Here is a 13,513-nt window from a genome sequence, read left to right on the forward strand (position 1 = left end):
TGGGCCAGCTGGGCGCTGGCGGCAGCCGTGTGGAGGCAGGACCGCGGCCAATGCTGCAGGGCTGGCTGGGCCAGACGAGCCCTGAGACCAGACTGCAGCCTGCTAATCAGGCCTAAAAACTTGGGCAGGCTTCTGCGAGGGCTGTGCCCGGGGTCAGTGCACTTATCCCTGCTAAGTGCTCAGGGTGAGGGATGAGGCCACATGAGTGGGTGGCATGGAGGGCAGAATTCTGAGATGGCCCCAAGATCCCGCCCCCTGGTGTGCACATCTGCATCACTGGCTCCCCTGGAAGGGGGGGTGGCCATGCTACTCTGATGGGATTTCACTCCTGACTTTAAGAAAGCGGGAGTATCCTGGTGGGCCAGACCTAATCAGGACTCGTCATGGAAAGAGGGCTTTATGTGAGGGGTGTTCTTTGTTGCAAGCTCTGGAGGTAAGAAGCTGCACGGCCAGGGCCTGAGAGCAAACCTTAGCCCACACCCTGTGAGCTTGGAAGAGGACCCGGCGCTACAGAGGGACCACAGTCTGCCTGCCTGAAAGCCCAGGACCCAGCTGAGCCCTGCATGGACTTCTGGCCTGCTGAAGTGGTGGATGCTGGATGGATGATGGTTGGCTTAAGTGGGTAATTTGTTAGGCAGCATAGACAATAGACGTGCAACTAAACTCAGACGACATCAAAAGCTGGCCCTCAGCGGGCCCCAAAGCCCCTCGTTTCACCCCATGAAGTCCCACTCAGCCGTCATCCCAGGAGCCACCCAAGGGCCCATCCCAGCTCTGCCTTGAAGGTCTCCCACAGTGTGGGTTGAATTAAAGAATTTTCAGCAGCTCCTCAGAAGTGCCCCAGTTCCTGGAGTCCTCCAAGGGCTGGCCTGCCCCCGGGGAGCTGCTGGGAGCAGTGCCCCTTGGCAGGGGAGGGGCGCCAGCCTGCCACGGGTGCTCTGGCTCGGTCACGCAGGCCGCAGAAGGAGCGGTCGCAAGCTGTTCTTCAAGAGCGGAGATCACAGAGCCCGTGTGTGTTTTTCCCATGGCTTCTCTGCGGGGGATCAGTGAGAGAATTGTTCTGAAAACAGCATTTTTGCTTTTCTATGTGTATCATTAAGAAGTCAAAAGAAATACACAGGAGATGAGGAAGAATTTTAAAAAATCAGATCAAGTCCTGTTTCCAGAGAAATCAATGTTGAACCTTTTGCTGAACCCCATGTCAGTGTTTTCTGGGTGCACACAAACCTGCCTCCCACATGCACGCATGCTCACCTGCACACACACGTGTATGCATGCACAGTCACCTGCACACCCACCTCCACACACATGCACAAGTTCACAGTGACACCCTACCATGTGATGCGTGACCGCGTGTGTTCTGCGTTAACTCGGTGATAATCCTGGACGGATTCTCCAGGCCCGTCAACGTAGAAGCAAACCACGCTCCCCCCGGCTCCTGGCCTCTCCTCGTGTGGAAGCAATGTCTGCAGGTCTGTCTGATGAACGGCCCTGGGCCTCTGTGTGTCCACACCCTTGCAGCCACAGCAGCGTTCCCTGGTGTTAAAAGCCTGGCTTTCTCTGCCGAGGAAGAAACCTCTTTTAATGTCTCGCCAAACAGACAGCACATGCTTCGTCTGTGCTCCCGCCCTTCTGGAAGGTGATTTTCCCAACGAAGAGTGAGGAACCAGTCTTCCCTCTCTCTCTGTGTGACTTTGATCATGAGGAAGTTGGAACATTTCGTATAGTTTTGTTACCAGCATTTCTGTATTTGTATCTCTCTTGCTCTCTCAATCCGGTTCCTTTACTGACAGTTTTTTCTGAGTAATTTTTTTTTAATTGAAGAACAGCCAGTTACAACGTGTGCAGCACAATGTCCCAGTCATGCATATACATACATCTATTCATTTCCATATTTTTTTCATTAAAGGTTATTACAAGATATTAAATATAGTTCCCTGTGCAATACAGAAGAAACTTATTTATTTTTTAATCTATTTTTATATATAACGGCTAACATTTGTAAATCTCAAACTCCCAAATTTATTCCTTCCTACCCCCTTTCCCTGGTAAACATAAGATTGTTCACAGACTGATACATGTCTGTGAGTCTGTTTCTGTTTTATAGATAAGTTCATAGTGTCCTTTTTTTTTTTTTTAGATTCCACATATGAGTGATATCATATGGTATTTTTCTTTCTATTTCTGGCTTACTTCACTTAGAATGACGATCTCTAGGTCCATCCATGTTGCTGCAAATGGCATTATTTTATTCTTTTTATGGCTGAGTAGTATTCCATTGTCTAAATATACCACAACTTCTTTATCTAGTCCTCTGTTGATGGGCAGTTTGGTTGCTTCCATGCTATTGTAAATAGCATTGCTGTGAACATTGGGGTACATGCATCTTTTCAAATTAGAGTTCCCTCCTTTTTTGTGCCCAGGAGTGGAATTGCTGGGTCATATGGTAGGTTTATTTTTAGTTTTTGAGGAATCTCCATACTGTTTTCCATAATGGCTGCACCAAACTGCATTCCCACCAACATTTATCGTTCATGGACTGTTGAATGATGGCCATTCTGACTGGTGTGAGGTGATATCTCATTGTAGTTTTGATTTGTTTTCTGAGTATTTTTCATCCCTTTAAAAACTTCTGAGAGTTCCTCCTTGCTACGCTGGGCATGAGGGTCGGAAGGCAGGACTATATGAGAAAGGAAGGGTGGGTGCTCCCCGCCCCATGTTCTTTCTCATAATTCTACCAACCACAGGTGACCACTACATTTCCACCCAGTCCTTTCCAGATGTTGCTCAGAGTTGAGATCACAGTGTATTTTCAGTGTTTTTTGCAAAATAATACTCCATAAGCATTGTCCTTGGCACACCAGCCTTTCAATGGGGGCTGCAATTCTGTATTTGCCACCTTCCTGTTGTTGGGTGTGCAGTTCGCTTCTCTTTCAGCCCTCCTGCCTTCCCTCTCCTGCAAGTTTCAGGTTGTTCTTTTGGGGTGCTTGCCTGGAAGGAAGCTCACCGGAGTGCGAGGCTGGGGCGTGTTGCTCGATCAGGAGACGTGCCTTTCGCACTCCCTAAAGCCCCCAGCGATCCTGGTCTCAGATCACAGTAGCCAGGCTGCCCCTCCCACTCCGGGCTGTAGGTGGCGGTTTCAAACCCTGTGGATTTCTCAGAACAATACCATTCAATCTTCTTACCCTCCAATCTCGTTCCTGATGAAACCTTTAACTTCCTTGCAGGGTGACATAACAGAGTCTAACCCATGTATCTTTCAACCTCAGAAAAAACTTTACTACAATGTTAAATATTTTCACCCCAACTTAAAATCGGCACTCTAAAAAGTTGGAGCCTGCCTGCACTACGCAGTCTTGCCCATTCTTGCTGGGATACACATCTCCATGACAAAGCTCAGCGCAGCCTCCCGAAATCCTCCTCTGCTCAGCGAGAATGAATGGGTCCACATTGCCTGAGACATTCCTTAGTGCCCCTCGAAGCCCTCCAGGATCTGCTGGCTACTTTTGCCGCCGTGACCTCTCACACACACACACCTGTTTGGCCACATCTTCCAGTGCACACTCTGACTTCATCGACGGCATTGCCTTGCCCTGGAGAGCCCTCCCTGCATTCTCCTCCTAAGCCTCTCCCCAGCTGTCGGCTGGGAGAGCCCCAGCTCCTCTGTGTGCCTGCTGACACTTCTGTTTCAGCCCAAACAGAAGACCTGGGCTGGAATGATGATGCTTCTGTGACTTAATCAAAGGCTAACTGCTCCGAATTGTTTTGTCATCTGAAAAGCTGGGGCAGGAATGCGCATCTCCTAGGGCTGAGGTGAGAATTAAATGAGCTTAATAATAAAATATGCTTAAAATTGAGCAAAATCCCAAAGCCTCGGTTAACGCTTATTCTTTCTCCTCTTTACTCATTACTTTTCCTTCCCAGTTGCACAAAACAAGCTCTCAGTGCATGTTCCTGGAAATGAGCTGGCTCACAAATGACATGCTTCAACTTGACGCAACTGACACAACTCACTTGCCCTAAAAAACAAGATCACTATTTCCCATAGGACATGGGCGGTTTTGTTTATCAGATCTTACTTATCTTATGTCTACATCTTCTCTCTGTTCATCAAGGTGTGAGAACCAAATCTTGTTTAATTTCCTCAGTCCATGTAGTGCCCACAAGGCCCCTTACACACGCTGGGTGCCCAATAACCTTGTGGAGGAGTGGATGGCTTGTTTTTGCATAATACTGATGGCCAGAGCCCTTCTTCCTCACGCTTCATCTTTCCCAAGGGGCCTCCCTGGAGTCTGTCTCTCCCTGGAGACACTTAGAGGGCACGGCAGTTACTCTAAGCGGCGGGACCACAGTTTCCCCGTGAAGCCACCTGACACCTCCATGGAGGCTCCACGGTCACTCAGGAGCCTTGAAGGGGCCAGGGGAGCCCCCACCCTTGTGCCGTCTGGGCTGCCTCCACTCTTCCAGCTGTTTCCCTGTGCCCACAACTGAGGCAGGGGCTGCAGGGCTGCCTGCAGCTTCCTGGGAAAATCCTCGAGGCTCCGACACTGCTGTTCTTGTTTCAGGTGGGGTCTGATCTGGTGACAGTTTCTCTTGGATTCGAAAGCCAGTTGACAGGAGGGGACGGGCAAGAAGAAGTGGCTGTATCTAAAGAACGGAAGCTGGGCCTGGAGCGGTTTGATGGCCTCTCTGTGTGGAGGGATGACAAGAGCGTTGGGGTTGGAGCGAGTTTGATCCCCGAGTCCCTGGTTTATAGCTGTGTGGCCTTCCTTTCCCCGACTAGGAAATCAGCAGCTATGGGTACCAAAGGGAAAGTGGGGGAGGATAAATAAGGAGTTTGAGATTAACAGACACATATTACTATATATAACATAGATAAACAACAAAGATCTAGTACACAGCACAGGGAACTATATTAAATTTCTTGTAATAAGCTATAATGGAAAAGCATCTGAAAATATATGTGTGTATATATGAATAATTGAATCACTTTGCTGTACAATTGAAAGTAACATTGTAAATCAACTACAATTTAATAAAAAAAATTTTTTAAAGCAGCTAGTTTAGCTCACAACTCAAGTGGGTGCTATTCCTCAAGACAACCACTGTCTTCTGTGCAGAAGCGCTTATGACTACTTCTCATTTCATGTACTCAAGGATTGAGTATTAACAGAACTAATCATTTGTATTACCCCATCATCAAAAAAAAAAAAAAACAGGTGGGAATCATAATAGAGGCAGGCATTGCTCTGAGTGCTCACTGTGGCATCCGGGCACCGTTCTAAGCCCTGGGTGCACATTTGTTGGTTTAATCCAAACAGCAGCCACACAGGGCAGATGCAATTACTAGCTATTAACATCCCTGTTACACAGACAAGGAAAGGAGGCCTGGGAGGCTAAGTGACTTGCTTGAGGCCACGTGGCCAGCCTGACCTGCTGCTTCCTCCAGTCACCTGCCTTCTCTCCAGGCCTTACAGCACAGGCACCAGGGAGACCCCCACGAGGGTGAGCCCCCTTGCCACTAGCCACTTTGTCCTTCAGAAAGGGCTAGGCTGGCAGAGCCTCCAGGTGAGGGTAGGTAGGTCGGGATGGGTAGGTAGGGGTGGGGAAAGTTGCGGTGAAAGTCTGTCTTCTGGTTCCTTCTATGTTGGCGTTGCCACTGCAGAGATTCCAAGAAGGTTCCCGGAACCAGCAGTCTCCAAGTGCCTTCTCCTCCTTCTTGTCCTGCCAACTGGCCATTGAAAGGACTGGAAGATGCGCACAGGGTGACTAGGTTCAGAAACTGAGAGGGGTCAGGGGAGGTGGGGAGAGAGACAGCCCCCCTCAGGGGGTCCAGGAGCCACAGGGAGCAGAGAGTCCTAGCTCCAAAGGTGTTTCCAAGATTGCAGGAAGCTGGAAGCCAACCCTCCTTTCTCTCTCTGCCTGCTTTTCTATACCTATTCACCACACCCATCCCCTGACATTCTCGTCTCCTCTTTCCTGTTCCTCATCTCCCTCCTTCTCTCATCCCTCCTCCAACCCTGTTTCCACTTCTTGACACTCTTTCTGGTTCAACAAGGATGGATCCTGGCCCTGGCCCTGAGCTGGGAGCTCAGCCGAGCCAACGCATGCTTCCTCTCTCTAGATCCCTCCTTGTAACTCCCCCTGCCGACCTTGCAGGGCTCCCTCTGCCCCCTCAGTCTCCTGTCTCCGATTCCCCCCAAAACCGCGGGGACTCCATTTGGTGCCAGCGCAGAGGAGGGCAGCGGGCGCGGTGAGGGGCATTGGAGAAGGCTGGCTAGCATTTCAACTGCGCACGAGTCAACCCAGAGCCTCTGGCGGAGAAGGCGTGACCACTGCCAGAACCAACCTGGTCCCGAGCAGAGGGGCGTGAAGCCCCCTCCCTCCAGTCCACGAGAAGGGAAGGAAAGGCAAGACGACAGCAAAGAGACCTCCGCGCGCCCTGCCTCCCGTGCCCTCCCGCCTAGCTTCGGCCACGGGACGGTGCCAGGGCAGCTCCGGGCTGGGCGCGGGGCGGCGATTGCGTTCAGCACCCTGGACAGCGCCGCGGGCGGTGGCCGGGGAGGCTGCGTCCGCTCTCCGCCCGCCGGGCCGCGCCCAGCTGCGCCGCGCAGCGCGCTTGGCCAGTGCACCGGAACCCTGCGCTTGCCGCCGCCCTGCGTGCCGCTCCGAAACTGCCCGCAGGCTCGGGATCTGCGAATTCCGCGGGCGCACCGGCTCCTCGCCGCGCTTTCTTCTGCCCGCGCCCAGTCGGCCCCCCGCTACTGTTGTCCCTCAGGGCGCCAGGCGAGCCGCTAGCGCCAAGGGCTGGGGAGAGCGCTGCCGGCGGGGCCGCTCGCTCTGGTGTTGGCCGCGTCGCTGCTGTCCAATGCGCTGGTGCTGCCCTGCGCTTACACAGCCAAGCTGCGCGCGCGCTTCGGGCATCTTCCGCCGGTGAACCTGTCCCTGGGCCACTTGCTGCTGGCGGCGACTTGTCCTTCACGTTGCTCGTCGCACTGCCGGGGCGGTCGCCATCGGGGCCTGGAGCGTGTCAGGACATCGGCTTTCTGGACACTTTCTTGGCGTCCTATGTGGCGCCACGCTGAAAGTGGCGGCAGTGAGCGCGGAGCAGCGGCCTGCGGTCTGTCTGTTTCCCGGTGCGCTATGCAGGGCGCCTGCGACCACGCCACGCCCACCTGCTGCTGGCCTACTCAAGAGGGCAGTTGTTGGCCTTCGCGTTCGCCGCGCTCGCCTGCTCCTGGCTCGGCTACCTCGGGGCCTTTGCGTCGGGCTCACTGCGCCTGCTGTCTGAGAGAAGCGCCGGAGCTCCACCACCTTGGCTTCCGCGCCCCATGCGGGCGGCTTCGCCTGTCGCTGGCGGTGCTCAGCCTCGCTAGTTCAAGGTGCTGGGGGTGGCGCGTGACCACTCTTGACACAACGACTTCATCACCATTCAGGTAGTTGGCTCGTGTATGCCGCCCAGCCCCGAAGGCTGCACCTGGGCTCCTGTATTCCCCTGGCAGCTGGCTCAGAGGCGCTTGCTGGCACCAACAACTTCCCCTGCACGCTGCTCACACGTTTCCACTTTGGCTTGTTTGTACACTTCTCTGGGCTTCTGCTGCTTCTCAGCGTTGGCATTAGCCCTGTGGGACAGGTGCGGCAGCAGACAGGAGCTCTGGGGCCAAGCTTGGGAGGTCTGAGCTTCTGGGAAGCGTTGCCCCCACCCTGAGTGTGTGTGGGGGTCAGCTGTGCCCTGGTCCTCCTGACCTCTGCCCTGCTGACCCAGTGCCTTCGTCTGAACTGAGACCCAGGTTATGTGTGCTCACTGCGTGGCATGCACTTGCCCATTGAGTCTCCAGCTGGGGTCATGGCTGGGTTTGCCTCCTCTGACCTGTGCACCGAGCTTCTGCAATTCTCTTGCTCCAGGCCACACTCCTTCCCACGCCAGGCAGGCCCAGGCGGCCCCCTCTCACTGTGGGTCCACCCTTCTCCTCCCTCAGGAATCTTAGTTCCCCACCCACAGAGCGGAAGCGGGGAACTTAGAGAAGGAAAGGGGGGAAAGATGGTCCCCTCCATCCTGCCCTCTGTGTCTCCACTTCCTTCACTTTTACAGAGGAAACCCATGTCTTTCTGTGGCTCTCTCTCTTGTCCTGTCCCTCTGTATTCCTTGGATTGTCCAGCCGGACCATCCCTCATGAACCTGCCTGGGCTCGCCTCTGTCCCCTGCCCTCCCAGGTGCCCTGTCTGCTGACCTCTCCTCTCCCTGCAGCGTCCAGCAGGGCTGCCTCAGTGAGCAGAAGCTGTGCTTCGGAAAGATCAGGCTTTTCAGTGGGTCCTTCATCATCCTCTTTGCCCCATATGTTGTGACTAGGTGGGTGGGTCCTGACTCTTAGGCCCCTCTCCTGGGAGCTGCTGGGGAGTGGACTCCGGCTCAGTGCAGACCTCTGAGATCTTCCAGCCCCGGACCTGAAGGGAAGCTGACATCCACAGGCCCCCTCCACCACACCTGAGGCACCAGAAGGCTCACTGTGGTCAAAGGTCCTGGAGCTGAGATGTCACCAGCTCCTCTTCCTGTGCTTTAAACGAAGAGACCGCCCCGTCCATGGAGACCGACCCAGGCACAGGCAGGGGTGGGCTCTATCTGAGCAAACAGCTGGCTCTTTCCCATCCTACAAAGTTTTCAAAATCAGTTGGGCAAACTGGGAGCAATCCAGGCCTGAGACTCAGCGTCCCCTGGGCATGGGTGGAGGGGATCCTGGGTGGAAGGCCAGGCTGGGGCCTCAGGACTGTCACAGTTGCTCCTCCCACCATCCGTTTCCCTGGAGACCCTGGCCTGGAACTTGCAGGAGATTGGGAAGGAGCCTGTGTAAAGGGCCTGCTGGCACCACTGTCACAGTCCTGTGATGCGGGTGGTGTGTGTCTGTGTTCCTGCCTACAGGGTTCTTGAGGTTCTCATTCTGTGGCCAGGCCCCTGCAGTGGTCAGGCTCCCTGGATGATCCTCACCGCCCCCTGGGAGGTGCTGATGGTCCTCAACCTCACGGGGCTGGGTCACCTATGGCCCAGGCCACCACCCCATGGGAGGGAGCAGGCCTGGGGTACAGGTCCAGCCTCCTGGCTCTGCTGGTGTGAGGTTGTCCTAGGACGCCCTGCGAGGTCACCCTGTCTGCTCAGGTTGTCTGTCTCAGGTCATTCGGCTTGTAGGGTGTCGCAGGGAGAGGATATACATCCCCCACAGGCTAAGGCTGGGGGAGAGGGGCTCCTGAGTGCCCGTGCTGGGGGAGGGGCGGGGGGGCTCTCTCCTCCCTGTCAGGCTCCCGCTGAGAACCAGAGCGCAGGGTGCGTCACGTGGTTTGGCCGCCAGTCCTGCCCGGCTCAGGGATGTGGAGGCGCCTTCTCTTGTGTCACAGCACGAGCCGGGCTGCGCTTTCCGGACACTAACCCACCGCGCTGCTCCCAGACTCAGTCTCTCAAGGCCCCTCACTGGAGACCTGTGGCTCAGAGGCTGAGAGAGCCTGCCCAGAGCCACTTGGCAAGTAAGCATCGGGGCTGCCCTTTGTGCTCATCTGTGGTTCTAGAACTTCCTAAACCTTTGGAGCACGGGTGTGTGTGCATGAGCTGGCCACTGCTGTGGAACCACCTGCCCACCTCCCCAGCAGGCTGGTGGAGCCTGAGCCTTTTGTCGCCATCAGGACTTCTGGGGCATGGGTTGGAGATCGTTTCTGCTCCAGGCTCAGCCTCACGGCTGCAGGGTGGCCCTGGGACAGTGGCTTGCTCTCTCTGAGCCTCAGTTTCCCCTCCTCCTTTCTGGAGTTTTTGTGATGCTTCAAGGTAGTGGGTCGGCAGGCACCCTGTGTAGTGCCTGGCGCCCAGCTGTCATTACGGGTAAGGTGACCATGCTTGTTTGGGGACAGGTTAACACCTGTTGTTCCAGACTTATTACTAACATTGTCCCCTTTCATTCTCAGAATCGTCCAGGTTGAAAGCTAAATTCTGTGGAGAGTCTGGCTGGTGTCTCCCAGACCTCACAGCTGACAATCTGTGCTCAGAGTGACACACCCAGTGCAGGCGGGTGGAGGGCCCCATCTCTGAGGAAGCTCGCAGTCAGCTCCCTCTGCTCCACTTAAAAAAATACAGATGTTTAGTTTTTTTGCTGTGTCTTTTATAATTAATTTTTTAGAGGGGGGAGGAAATTGGTTTTTTTTTTTTAATGGAGGTGCTGGGGATTGAAGCCAGGACCTCGTGATGCTAAGCATGCCCTCTACCACTGAACTATACCCTCCCCCCACCACTTTCGTTCATCTTGATGCTCAAGGTCTTGGCTCACTGGTCGCACCTGCATCCTGCCTGCCTTTTTTCTGCCCATGTACTAGGAAGGGTCAGAATCTCGACTGCGGAAGGACGTACAGAACTCCTGTGTCACAGCCTTTTGTGATGAAGATGTCAGAGCATGTGGAGCCTGTTCCCATCTCCCACAGCCACCATCGGGCCTCTTGATGCCCATCATGAGACGGTTAAGAGAGAAAGAGCAGCAGGTAGAGCCCAGGTGTCCAGGGGTGCAGCGGCCAGGGGGCATGGGCCTCCCTCCCCACCTGCAGCCACTCTGCTCTGCCCTGGAGCCCGGGGAGGGTGTGGCACCCCCTGAGTGGTGGCACTGTCTTCAGTCTAGTGGCCAAGGGGGCCACCTGCTGTCATTGTTCCCGAATGGACCGGGGCTTGCATGCACACCTGTCGCGTTTCACAGCTCAAAGAAAGAATGGCGCCCAGCATGGCAGTCGGCCCTCCGCAGAGAGGTGTGAGTGGGGGAGTGAATGAATAAACAGACATTATTCCCTCATCAACCCTGTTCATCACTCTCCCCTTCCTCCTGGCCCCAGGCCACACCCTGCAGAATGAGGGGTGAGTGGTGTGATTGGGGGGCCACGTCGTAAGATAAGGCCTCACTGCAGGGATCCTGCAAGGCCATAGCACTGGCCCCCACCCAGGTCCGGGGAGAGACTGGGCCTGAGTTCCTTCCCTCCAGACACACGCGGCAGTCAGCTCTTCTGGCCTCTCGAGGTGTTAGTAACGGCTTACAGCCTGGTAGAGCCGGCCTTACAAATTCTTCTCCAACAAACTGGGTGTCGCTGGCTGCTTTTGCTGGTTCTCCAGCGCCTCCCTCAGCAGTGCATATTTAAGTGCTTATAAATTACAAGGTGCGAGTCAAATAAAACTAAGTATTTGGGGAAATAATAACTATAGATCGGTGGTCAGGAAGCAGTTAAAAAAATAAACCACCCAGAGAGTTCAGTGAAAGCCATCCTTCCAGCCCTGGATGGTGGGCGGCAGGGGAGATGCTCACAGGCCTAGAGCCCCCACGCCCTCCGGTGCCCCCAGTGCTTGTCTGTAACTCCAGATCCAGGCCGTGAACATGCAGGTGGAAACTTCTCCCTTCCTGGGAACTTCTCCTGGGTGGTAGGAGCCTGCCCCCTAGCTGGGCTGCACCCCATGTTACCCCAGGCGCAGCTTCACTGTGTTAAAATCCACACGTAAAGCCTTCAGTCCATTTGAGGAAATGTGTGTATCCTGACCTGTGGGCAACGCCGCGGTGGGAAAGAGATGACACTTACTAGAGGTGGTGGCTGTTCCTCCCCCTGTGCCGCCTTCTCTGAAGCCCCAGCGGAGTTTTCTGGAAGACTGTGCTCAGGCCCCTCCCGAGGAGTGCTGTTCATTGTATCCGAGCTGGGCATTCTAGAACATTCTCTCTGTCAGCTGATGTGGCTCACTCATTGTGCTGTCTTTCACCTTGGACTTGTGGTCTTTTTTTTTTTTAATTTTAAAGATAGGATTCACGTGCACTTAAATGTATTGCAAAATGGTGTGTCCCCAAGAACCTGGTGAACACCTTATTCAAAGGGTCTCTCATTTCTCTGGAAAGGAGTGAATGCTGCCTTTGCGTTAGCCCAGAGCCAATTGTCTGTTACCCCCAAAGTGGATCCCTCGCTGGGCTTCCAGGATCACCTGGCTGAGACCCTGCACTACGTGTGTGGGGGCGGGGGGAGGGGTGCTCAACCCTGCAAACCTCGTGCTTTCCCAGTGCTCGAACCAGCAGCACCCAGCACAGCACATGCTCTTCTCGGGAGGGTCCTTGGCTCCTATGTGATGCTCGGAGAACCTGAGACCCACGGGGCGGAGACCACTTGTCTCTGCACATGGGGTGGCTGCCAGCTTCCTTGGCAACTCCAAGCAAAGGCTGTGTGAGGTGAGGACCTCTCTCCAGTGCCCAGCAGGGGGATACTGAGCCTGTGGGTGGAGAGCCCTCACGGTTGAATTAAACATGCTAAGTTTACTGAATCAAGCATTGTCGCAGAGGAAGCATGGGAGGGGGTTTCCACTGGGGTAAGAGCATGGGAGTGGCTCCCGGAAATCTTGATGCTTCAGCCAGGCACCGAAGGAGGGGCGCACAGGAAACCATCTACAGGTTGGGGGAGTGGACTTCCTGCCCTCTTTGGGCTCCCGGCTGCCGAACCACCCCCACACAGTCATTGAGAGCCCCTGGCTGAAGCCAGTGTCTGGCCGAGGGTCCTTTGACTGTTGGAGTGATGGGTAGGGGACGGCAGCGCCTCTGCTCTCTCTGAGATACTGTGTGGCTTCTCGCTTAGTATTCTTATTCCACGAGCAGCTGCCGCGGGCTGGTCCGCCGGCCCTGGCATTTGAGTTCTTGCAGACTCAGACTCCAGCTGCGTCTGCTGTTCCACCTGGCCCCTAATGTGCAGGTCTGGCTGCATGCTGTCCCCGCCCCTCCTGGCCCATTATTTGGTGGACTGGCTTGACTGGCTGGGATGCAGTGAATGGGGAGGGTTTGGCCCTTGCAAAGTGTTAACCTTGCCTGTGACTTGCCCCTGACAATTTGGTGGGTCATGTTCTCTTGACTAAAAAGCTTTGTGCAAGAGGTTGTTTCTTCCAACTTCACTGGGGAGAAAGGAGGGTGGCCGTGGAGGGGATTACCAAATTCCCCCTGAGTCTTTAAACACAGCAGTGAACGCTGACCTTTCCGCCCGATCAAAAGTGCTGCTCATTTAAAGCTCTGTCGTTATTTTAGGCACCGCTCAGAAAGAAAACCTAACCCAATGAGTGGGCTGCAGTCGGAGGCACAGACGTGGCCACCGAAGGGCCACAGGCTCAGAATGGAGCCCACCCCAGGAGGGGACAGCACGAGGGTCGCCTGCGCTCACGCTGGCACACCGCGGTGGTGGAGGGGAAGTGAAGAGGCCTTCCCGAGAACGTGTACCACCAGCTGGCACTCAGGAAGCCTGGGACCTGCACTCACCCTCCCAGCGTGAGCAGAAACCTCAGAGGGGAAGTCAAAGGGGAGTGCCTGGGAGACGGGCTGGAGCAAGGGGCTTCTGGAAGGACGAAGCCACAGTCCAGGTGGACAGAGGGCTGCGTGGAGCACCAGCGCCCCAGACTCTGAGGCTCTGCGGTGGCTGGAGTGAGTGGCTCCTTCTCTGAGCCAGGGATGGATTGAAGCCTTCTTCCTAGGTGTCCACATAGGAG

The 13,513-nt window shown here is 55.0% G+C and overlaps 1 long non-coding RNA gene across 4 annotated transcripts in view; it reads right to left on the reverse strand.

Annotated features, from left to right (window-relative positions):
• Positions 1–11,675, reverse strand: part of LOC140688152 (uncharacterized) — a 27,731-nt gene extending 16,056 nt beyond the window's left edge. For 2 of the 4 annotated variants that reach the window (XR_012062948.1, XR_012062951.1), the window contains exon 1: positions 11,587–11,675. This is a non-coding gene — a long non-coding RNA (uncharacterized lncRNA). Of the gene's footprint in view, positions 1–1,335; positions 1,704–3,536; positions 3,653–11,586 lie in introns of those variants that run through there. The other 2 variants (XR_012062950.1, XR_012062949.1) reach the window with 2 other exon arrangements.
• Between the last annotated feature and the right edge of the window lie 1,838 nt (positions 11,676–13,513).

Source organism: Vicugna pacos, chromosome 2 (genome assembly GCF_048564905.1).
Source record: "Vicugna pacos chromosome 2, VicPac4, whole genome shotgun sequence".
Lineage (NCBI taxonomy): Eukaryota > Metazoa > Chordata > Mammalia > Artiodactyla > Camelidae > Vicugna > Vicugna pacos.